General features: G+C 34.0%; 1 pseudogene; it reads left to right on the top strand.

Annotated features, from left to right (window-relative positions):
- Positions 1-1,144: 1,144 nt before the first annotated feature.
- Positions 1,145-10,661, top strand: part of LOC107552144 (probable ATP-dependent RNA helicase DHX37) — a 23,156-nt pseudogene continuing 13,639 nt past the window's right edge.

Raw genomic sequence — 10,661 nt, 5'->3', positions numbered from 1 at the left:
TAACATTGGGCCTTTTTGGCAAATCGGCAGGATATTTTTTTCTTTGAAGATGCAGGGCTTTGTAATCCTTCTATTGTTTAAAAGCACAAAGTGAACTGTGGTGTAGTTTTGCTGTCTGTTTCAGATACTGGATGACTCGTGTGCTCTTCATTCACTGGCCAATGCAAAGGAAAAGCGCTTCTGATGTCCCAGTGTCAGAGCGTGAAAGTGCGGCCCACTTCCGGTCACATATTGCTCGGAGGGGGCGGCGTTTGAGTTTATCAGTGTGACCCAGCTGTGTTTGATGCTGCAGTCTTAACACTCCTTCAGACTGATACTGACACACAGACACGCTGGTGACGCTGGTAAGAACCTCACTTTTCAATTCATCTCACATCTAAACAAATTACATAATACATTGAAGTGTCTCGATTGTTCGTCAGACAGCAATGAAGCTAAAGTTATCCTGAGAAAACCCCTGAAGAGCTTGTTTCATTTATTTAAGCAACTGTAGGAGAAACATCTGAGACCAAGTTGATACTTGAATGAAATATAACTGAGCTTTTGTTGTTGTTGTTGTTTTACTAAACTTGCTTAGGAAGTACAAATATGACAAAACATACACCACGGAAAAAATCCAGGGGTTCAAGGATGACCAAACAATACATAGCAATTACATTTCAAGAGAGAGAACGAAACATAATTTAATTTAATAATTCATGCATTTAGCAGACGCTTTTATCCAAAGCGACTTACAGTGCATTCAAGGCTATACGGTAATAAATAGGTAAAATTACATAAAAAGGTAAAAAGAAAAAAATAATAATAAATAAATAAGCTGATCACATAACAATAAAAATAATCTTTCCAACAAAACAAATGAATTATTAAATAAAAATGATGCAAAAACACTGAAAAGTGAGCTAGTTGCCTTTTTGTTACTGGAGGTAGATAAAGATTTAGGGGGGGGGTAACTTTCATAAACTTGCATTTGTGGATAAAATATTTTGCAAGCAAAATAATGAAGTTGCATAGAAAGTAAACATTTCCATACCGCTTCTCACAAGTGAAAGATCCGAACAAAACAAAGCTCAAAGTCATTGTGTATGAAGTTTACAACGATGCCTGGCCAAAGTTTTCTTGAATGAACACAATGCCAAAAAAGATGCAAGGCAGTTTCTGGTTGTGAGTCACAGAAAGTACAGTTCACATCTGTGCTTAATTAGAATTTTGACACAATAAAGGTTTTAACAGGATAGTATTGCTGATTAACCTAAGCCTGTGTTTCAGGAACGCCAGCTGCAGTTCTCCTGCTCACCTGCGGGGGCGCCTGCTCGTGTTTCTGTCCGAGGTGGAGCTGCTGGACTCCTGTAGTTACTGGCTGTGTAATCTGGCTCTGGCCTCTCAGATCAGCCTCTTCATCTTCACCACTGTGCAGGTGCTCCTGCTGGCCTCTGTCATCCTCTTCCTCCTGCGGTTTGAGCTGCTCAGCCGAGAGGCGCGGCGCGACGCAGAGTAATGAGTGCATCATGTTAAAAGACAGGAGCCTTTAGGATGAGCAAAACAAACAACTGTGTTCAGTTTCATTTATCAGATTACATTTTCCCTTTAAAGTTATCTGCTGTTTAGCATACATTTTCCAGGCATGCAATAAAAATGCTGCATGCAGTTTAGACAACCAAAGGTAATGTTTACTGTAAAAATCACCCTAATTGGGGAACATAAGGAGAAAATGCCTTTCTTTTGTACTTTCTTTGCAAAAAATTACCCTCTTTTGTAAACTTGATCCAATGGTCACAATGAACTGAACAATTTTGGTGCATATTTACAGGTGCATGTGTATGTGTTCTTGTTATTCATATCCTTTTCTTTTTATTGCTTCAATAAAAACAAAAACACACAAAAGCACAAAAACAAAGCGCAATATTACATTATTATTATTATTATTATCATCATCATCCCTTTTATTGTTGCTATACTTAACAGTACAAAAGTGTGTTTCAAATAATATAGGCCAAAAAATAATATATATATATAATATAACATAAAAAATAGCCTTATAATATAATTAATATAATATAATATAAATATAAAATGTTTCTCGCCGGACGCCGATCTGAATCTTAAAGGTGTAGACGACTGCAACGCTCTTGTTCTGCCTGGCACCAAAACCAAGAAACAAAAAGTAGAGCATCCTGTAGCCAAGAAAAAAGCCCTGACGAAGAAGCAGAGGAAGAACCTGGAGAAAGATCTGGAGCTGAAAGAGAAAAAAAAAACCCACGTAAGGAGAGAAAGAGTCTGTGAGATTGATGTTTCTGGAGGGTTTAGTTGATTCTGTTTGTTATATAGAAGTCATTTGTATGTTTCTCATTCTCCGCAGAGAGCAGGTATATTATCTAAACTAGCTGAGGTTCAGCTGGCCGAGTCGGAGCTCAAACTGCTGTACACCACCTCTAAACTCGGCACTGGAGACAGACTCTACCAGACCAAAGAGTAAGAGATCAAACCGTACAGGACTCTGACTTGCTTATATTGAAAATATGACAATACGTCACTGTGTAAGAAGATCAGGATGCTGATTCAACTACTGTCAGGATCAGCAGTGTGAGCAGAGCAAACAGAAAGAGAAGAAGAGCGGTGGAGGAGGAGGAAGAGAAAGAGGGATCTGAGAGATCGGAGGAGGAGGATGGTGAGGGGTCAGACTCCTCTGAGGAAGAGGAGGAAAAACCCACTGAAGATCTGCAGCTGCTGAGAGAGGAGGCCAAACAGAAAGAAACAGATGTTAAGGAAGAGAAGAAAGATCAAGACGTAAAGAAAGAAGACTGTAAACCTGCAGTGTTTATTCCTGTGGACCGACTGCCGGAGATTCAGGTACAGGAACCAGATTGGTTTTGAAGTGTGTGAGTGTGAGAAGTTTTAGTGTGTTTCAAATACAATGAATGCATTATATTATATTACATAGACCACATTGCAACTTATTCTGATGAAAGCTGGTCACTTAGACATTTAGTGGCTGCAATCATGCAAGTCATTCTAATATGCTGATTTATTATCAGAATTATCAATGTTGGCGACAGTTGTGCTGCCAAATATTTTTTAGGGAAACTGCGATACTTTTTTCAGGATTCTTTGATGAATAAAAAGTTAAAAAGAACAGCATTTATTCAAAATATAAATCTTTTCTAACAATATAAATCTTTGCTATCACTTCTTATCAATTTAACACATCCTTGCTGAATAAAAGTTTTAATTTCTTTCCAAAAAAGAAAGAATAAAAATGTACTGACCTCAAGCTTTTGAACTGATACTTTTTTCAGGATTCTTTGATGAATAAAAAGTTAAAAAGAACAGCATTTATTCAAAATATAAATCTTTTCTAACAATATAAATCTTTGCTATCACTTCTTATCAATTTAACACATCCTTGCTGAATAAAAGTTTTAATTTCTTTCCAAAAAAGAAAGAATAAAAATGTACTGACCTCAAGCTTTTGAACTGTAGTGTATACTGTTAGAAAATATTTCTATTTTAAATAAATGCTCTTCTTTTTAACTTTTTATTCATCAAAGAATCCTGAAAAAAGTATCACATGTTCCAAAACAATATTAAGCAGCACAACTGTTTCAACACTGATAATAAATCAGCATATTATACTGATTTCTGAAGATCATGTGACACTGAAGACTGGTGCTGAAAATTCAGCTTTGCATCACAGGAATAAATTCGATTTTAATGTATATTAAACATTAAAAACGTTATTTTACGTCATAATAATATTTCACAATATTACATGTTTTCCTGTATTTTTGATCAAATAAATGCAGCCTTGATGAGCAGAAGAAACTCCTGTAAAAACATTAAAAATCGTTCTGATCCCAAGCTTTTGACCATTATATTATTTTTATTATTATTTTATATTATTATTATATATATATTATATTATATCAGGTTTTGAAATGTTTCTCGTTGTGAAAGTTCAGTTTTGACCGCAGGGAAACAGCACATAAATGTAGATAATGATGATGATTTATAAACTGATAAATAGATAAATATGATCACTTCACTTGAAGTATTCTTAATATATTAATTATGCCTTGTAAATGATGCCTTGTAATGCACCTTATAATGCATTACAGAATCTCATTAATAATTGTAACTGCAGTTTGAATGCATTATAATACTTTAATTTGACAACTTTAGAAAGTATAATGTATTAAAACACGTAATGAGAATAGAATCTGCAAATATTAAAATGCATTGGAATTTTGGATCATAATTATTTATGAAGAGATGTGATGCACACATACATTATGAATACCTATTGTACATAAAGGCGATGTTACCATGTTCTCATTTGGATTTGAATCGTTTTGGTTTGATTCACATAGATCCGATTCGATTATTGTTATTTCTAGTAATAATCATCATTATTATCGCAATTATTCATTCATCTAAAGTTACGTTGCAAATATTCAGATTTGGCACATGTATAATTTAACACAAGTTTATGCATTTTTCATCTGAACATGAGTCATATATTTGAATATATCAAAAATACAGCAAAAACAGTAATATTGTGAAATATTTTTACAGTTTAAAATGACTGTTTTCTATTGAAATATATGTTAAAATTTAATTTATTTCTGTGATGCAAAGCTGAATTTTCAGCATCATTCCTCCAGTCTTCAGTGTCACATGATCCTTCAGAAATCATTCTAATATGCTGATGTGCTGCTCAAGAAACATTTCTGATTATCAGTGTTGAAAACAGTTGTGCAGCTTCGTATGTTTTTGTGGAAACTGATATAATTTTTTCTGCGCTTCTTTGATTCATCCAAATAGCTAGGCAGGCATTTTTATTCTTAAAATGTATTTCATGTTGACTTTAACCTGCTCTGTTAATGTGTTTGTGTGCATGACCTTTTACAAACATCCTGCATGAAGTCTGAACAGCTTTAATGCCAAACTGAAGTGAACTGAAATGTGTGTGTGTTCAGGGTGGTGTCTCATCAGATCAGGTACGAGGGGAATGTGACAGAAAACACAAAGATCAAGTTTATGACAGACGGTGTCCTGCTGAAAGAAATTCAAAAGGTAACACGCATGCACAAACTTGCACCATGTATTACATGCTATGCATTGTTTTTACATAATACTATATTATACTTAAATGACCAAAGTTTACACACTAACTCTCAAAGAAAGCTCTTGTGCATCTTTCAAATAAAAAAAGGACATCCCTGGGTGTTCCTCAAAGATATTGTAAACATGATGTATTCAGTGTTTATGTTTCACCAGGGGTCAGAGGTCACACACTGCACATAAAAACAAGCACGTGCCAACCCTGTTCGTGTATGTTTCAGCTTCAGGTTTCCTGAAGCATCTTGGAGACGTTGCCACGGTTCTTCTGGATTTAGTCTGTCTCAGTTTGTTCATTCCAGACAGACTGGATGATGATCAGATCAGATCTCTGTGTGGAGCACTGGCTGCTCTCAGACAAAAATCTCACTGGATTATTACAATTAATGGCAAAATGAATGTTTGGAAATGCAAACTAATATTTCCTACTGACACACTACAACAAAAGATAGAAATAACTGACTTAAAACCATTTTTTTAGCTGCTGGAAATACTAGTGTTCTAATAATTTTGGTCACCACTTCTGCTTGTTTGATGATGCATCTGCTTTCTCTTAATGTCCCTGTCATGATGCATGTTTTTGCTGGATTTCCTGCTGCAGAAATACAGTGTGATCATCATAGATGAAGCTCATGAGTGCAGCGTTTACACTGATATCCTCATCGGCCTCTTGTCATGCATCGTCCCACTTCGCAACAAGGTAACACACATGAGCATCAGGTTAAAGCTGTGTGGTTGGCATGTTTATAATGCGATCTGTGATTCACAGAAAGGCTTACCCATGAAGCTGATCATCATGTCGGCAACGCTGCGTTTGGAGGACTTCACTGAGAAAAAGAAACTCTTCCGAACTCCTCCACTGGTTATCAAGGTGTCTGATTTGTTTACATTATTCTTATTGTTCATGTCATTATCACACGTCACGTTGGCATGAAGTAGGGTCCTATAAAAATCTGTATTTTTTCCCAAATTGCATTTTACTTTTTCCCAAATTCAGTTGTTTAATATTTATTTTAATTTTTGTAATTTTACTAATCAATAAGCATAACTGAAATCATGAAACTTATACAATTTAACAACAACTGATTAAAAGTTGATGAATTCGATACTTTTTTCAGGATTCTTTGATGAATAAAAAGTTAAAAAGAACAGCATTTATTCAAAATATAAATCTTTTCTAACAATATAAATCTTTGCTATCACTTCTTATCAATTTAACACATCCTTGCTGAATAAAAGTTTTAATTTCTTTCCAAAAAAGAAAGAATAAAAATGTACTGACCTCAAGCTTTTGAACTGTAGTGTATACTGTTAGAAAATATTTCTATTTTAAATAAATGCTCTTCTTTTTAACTTTTTATTCATCAAAGAATCCTGAAAAAAGTATCACAGGTTCCAAAACAATATTAAGCAGCACAACCGTTTCAACACTGATAATAAATCAGCATATTATACTGATTTCTGAAGATCATGTGACACTGAAGACTGGTGCTGAAAATTCAGCTTTGCATCACAGGAATAAATTCGATTTTAATGTATATTAAACATTAAAAACGTTATTTTACGTCATAATAATATTTCACAATATTACATGTTTTCCTGTATTTTTGATCAAATAAATGCAGCCTTGATGAGCAGAAGAAACTCCTGTAAAAACATTAAAAATCGTTCTGATCCCAAGCTTTTGACCATTATATTATTTTTATTATTATTTTATATTATTATTATATATATATTATATTATATCAGGTTTTGAAATGTTTCTCGTTGTGAAAGTTCAGTTTTGACCGCAGGGAAACAGCACATAAATGTAGATAATGATGATGATTTATAAACTGATAAATAGATAAATATGATCACTTCACTTGAAGTATTCTTAATATATTAATTATGCCTTGTAAATGATGCCTTGTAATGCACCTTATAATGCATTACAGAATCTCATTAATAATTGTAACTGCAGTTTGAATGCATTATAATACTTTAATTTGACAACTTTAGAAAGTATAATGTATTAAAACACGTAATGAGAATAGAATCTGCAAATATTAAAATGCATTGGAATTTTGGATCATAATTATTTATGAAGAGATGTGATGCACACATACATTATGAATACCTATTGTACATAAAGGCGATGTTACCATGTTCTCATTTGGATTTGAATCGTTTTGGTTTGATTCACATAGATCCGATTCGATTATTGTTATTTCTAGTAATAATCATCATTATTATCGCAATTATTCATTCATCTAAAGTTACGTTGCAAATATTCAGATTTGGCACATGTATAATTTAACACAAGTTTATGCATTTTTCATCTGAACATGAGTCATATATTTGAATATATCAAAAATACAGCAAAAACAGTAATATTGTGAAATATTTTTACAGTTTAAAATGACTGTTTTCTATTGAAATATATGTTAAAATTTAATTTATTTCTGTGATGCAAAGCTGAATTTTCAGCATCATTCCTCCAGTCTTCAGTGTCACATGATCCTTCAGAAATCATTCTAATATGCTGATGTGCTGCTCAAGAAACATTTCTGATTATCAGTGTTGAAAACGGTTGTGCAGCTTCGTATGTTTTTGTGGAAACTGATATAATTTTTTCTGCGCTTCTTTGATTCATCCAAATAGCTAGGCAGGCATTTTTATTCTTAAAATGTATTTCATGTTGACTTTAACCTGCTCTGTTAATGTGTTTGTGTGCATGACCTTTTACAAACATCCTGCATGAAGTCTGAACAGCTTTAATGCCAAACTGAAGTGAACTGAAATGTGTGTGTGTTCAGGGTGGTGTCTCATCAGATCAGGTACGAGGGGAATGTGACAGAAAACACAAAGATCAAGTTTATGACAGACGGTGTCCTGCTGAAAGAAATTCAAAAGGTAACACGCATGCACAAACTTGCACCATGTATTACATGCTATGCATTGTTTTTACATAATACTATATTATACTTAAATGACCAAAGTTTACACACTAACTCTCAAAGAAAGCTCTTGTGCATCTTTCAAATAAAAAAAGGACATCCCTGGGTGTTCCTCAAAGATATTGTAAACATGATGTATTCAGTGTTTATGTTTCACCAGGGGTCAGAGGTCACACACTGCACATAAAAACAAGCACGTGCCAACCCTGTTCGTGTATGTTTCAGCTTCAGGTTTCCTGAAGCATCTTGGAGACGTTGCCACGGTTCTTCTGGATTTAGTCTGTCTCAGTTTGTTCATTCCAGACAGACTGGATGATGATCAGATCAGATCTCTGTGTGGAGCACTGGCTGCTGTCAGACAAAAATCTCACTGGATTATTACAATTAATGGCAAAATGAATGTTTGGAAATGCAAACTAATATTTCCTACTGACACACTACAACAAAAGATAGAAATAACTGACTTAAAACCATTTTTTTAGCTGCTGGAAATACTAGTGTTCTAATAATTTTGGTCACCACTTCTGCTTGTTTGATGATGCATCTGCTTTCTCTTAATGTCCCTGTCATGATGCATGTTTTTGCTGGATTTCCTGCTGCAGAAATACAGTGTGATCATCATAGATGAAGCTCATGAGTGCAGCGTTTACACTGATATCCTCATCGGCCTCTTGTCATGCATCGTCCCACTTCGCAACAAGGTAACACACATGAGCATCAGGTTAAAGCTGTGTGGTTGGCATGTTTATAATGCGATCTGTGATTCACAGAAAGGCTTACCCATGAAGCTGATCATCATGTCAGCAACGCTGCGTTTGGAGGACTTCACTGAGAAAAATAAACTCTTCCGAACTCCTCCACTGGTTATCAAGGTGTCTGATTTGTTTACATTATTCTTATTGTTCATGTCATTATCACACGTCACGTTGGCATGAAGTAGGGTCCTATAAAAATCTGTATTTTTTCCCAAATTGCATTTTACTTTTTCCCAAATTCAGTTGTTTAATATTTATTTTAATTTTTGTAATTTTACTAATCAATAAGCATAACTGAAATCATGAAACTTATACAATTTAACAACAACTGATTAAAAGTTGATGAATTCCGTTTTCCCTCGTTTTTATTCATTTATTTTTTCAAATTCTGTTCTTTTTGTTGTCTGTTTTAATTCAGTTTTTTCCATTTTAATATTTTTGGATTCCATTTTAATTGTTAAATGCAATTTTAGTAATCAAAAAACATGTCTAATTATTTAAAATAATGAATCAATTTAACCACAATTTACACAAGTTTAACAAAAATAAAATTTTTAGAGACTTATGCAATCCGTTTTATTTTTTCCCAAATTCCATGTTGTGTTCCTCAAATTCAGAGATTTCCATTTTAGTTTCTTGGATTCCGTATGTTAAATTTTGAATAATCAAAAAGCATGTCTAATTAATTCCGTTCATAAAACGTAATAATAAATCATTTATTGCATTAATTATTACAAATGTATAATTTTTACAATTATAGAATCCTATGAAATGTTAAATTTTTTCTGAAATTCTGTCTGTTTTAATTTTTTTGGATGTATGATGTAATACAAATGTATAATTCAAAACGGTAGTAAACTAATTAAGGCATCAGGTGTGTATTCTGCAGATTACGATAAATTAAACATATTTAAACATCAGGAAATGTTCTGTTGGTCATCAAACAAAATCATCGGTGACTTTCTTAATTGGAAGTTTAGTTTAAAAATAAAAATCAACCTAAAAATAACCAATAGAGAATGTTCTGTGTAAGTTGTTTTTAGGTCGTCACCAAAATAATTGTTATTTTATGCTTGTAAAAAAAGAACTTTAAACAATATTCTTGGAACATTATTATGGAATTCCCAACAAAGACTATCAGGAACCAAAGTCAAGTCAAATCACCTTTATTTATATAGTGCTTTTAACTATACAGATTGTGTTAAAGCAACTGTACAGCATTAATTAGGAAAATAGTGTGTCAATAATGCAAAGTGACAATAGTAAACACTCAATTTTCAGTTAAAGGCAGTTCATCATTGAATTCAGTGATGTCATCATCCAGCTCAGTTCAGTTTAAATAGTATCTGTGCAATAAAGTCGACGATATCGCACACAAATGAAGTGTCCCCAACTAAGGGTGCTTTCACACCTGGCTCGTAGTTTCGGAACCTGGCGCGTTTCCCCCCTTAGCTCGGTTCGTTTGGGCATATGTGAACACGACAATCGCTCCCGGGTTCCGCGCCAAAATAATCGGTCCGAGATCGCCTGAACAAGGTGGTCTCGGCTTGATTGAAAACGAACTCTGGAGCGGTTCGGTTGTAGTGAGAAAGCAATCCGATCTAACGAACCAGGCTATATCACAATGTGTAATGGGTAATTACGTAAGTTCTGTGAAAAGCATTAGCTTTGTTGTTTTGCTAATACTTCAAAATGCACCTGTGAATGTCTGTGGATGAGCACGTCTTCGCCATTCAAAATAAAAAAAGCGCACTTTTCAGAATCAGAATGAGCTTTATTGCCAGGTGTGTTTACACATACAAGGAATTTGTTTTCGTGACAGAAGCTTCCACAGTGTAACAGAATGACA

Source organism: Sinocyclocheilus grahami, unplaced genomic scaffold (assembly GCF_001515645.1).
Source record: "Sinocyclocheilus grahami isolate Dianchi unplaced genomic scaffold, SAMN03320097.WGS_v1.1 scaffold442.1, whole genome shotgun sequence".
Taxonomy (NCBI): Eukaryota; Metazoa; Chordata; class Actinopteri; order Cypriniformes; family Cyprinidae; genus Sinocyclocheilus; species Sinocyclocheilus grahami.
Note: the sequence above shows the minus strand (reverse complement) of the source record. Positions and strands in the feature narration are given on the sequence as shown.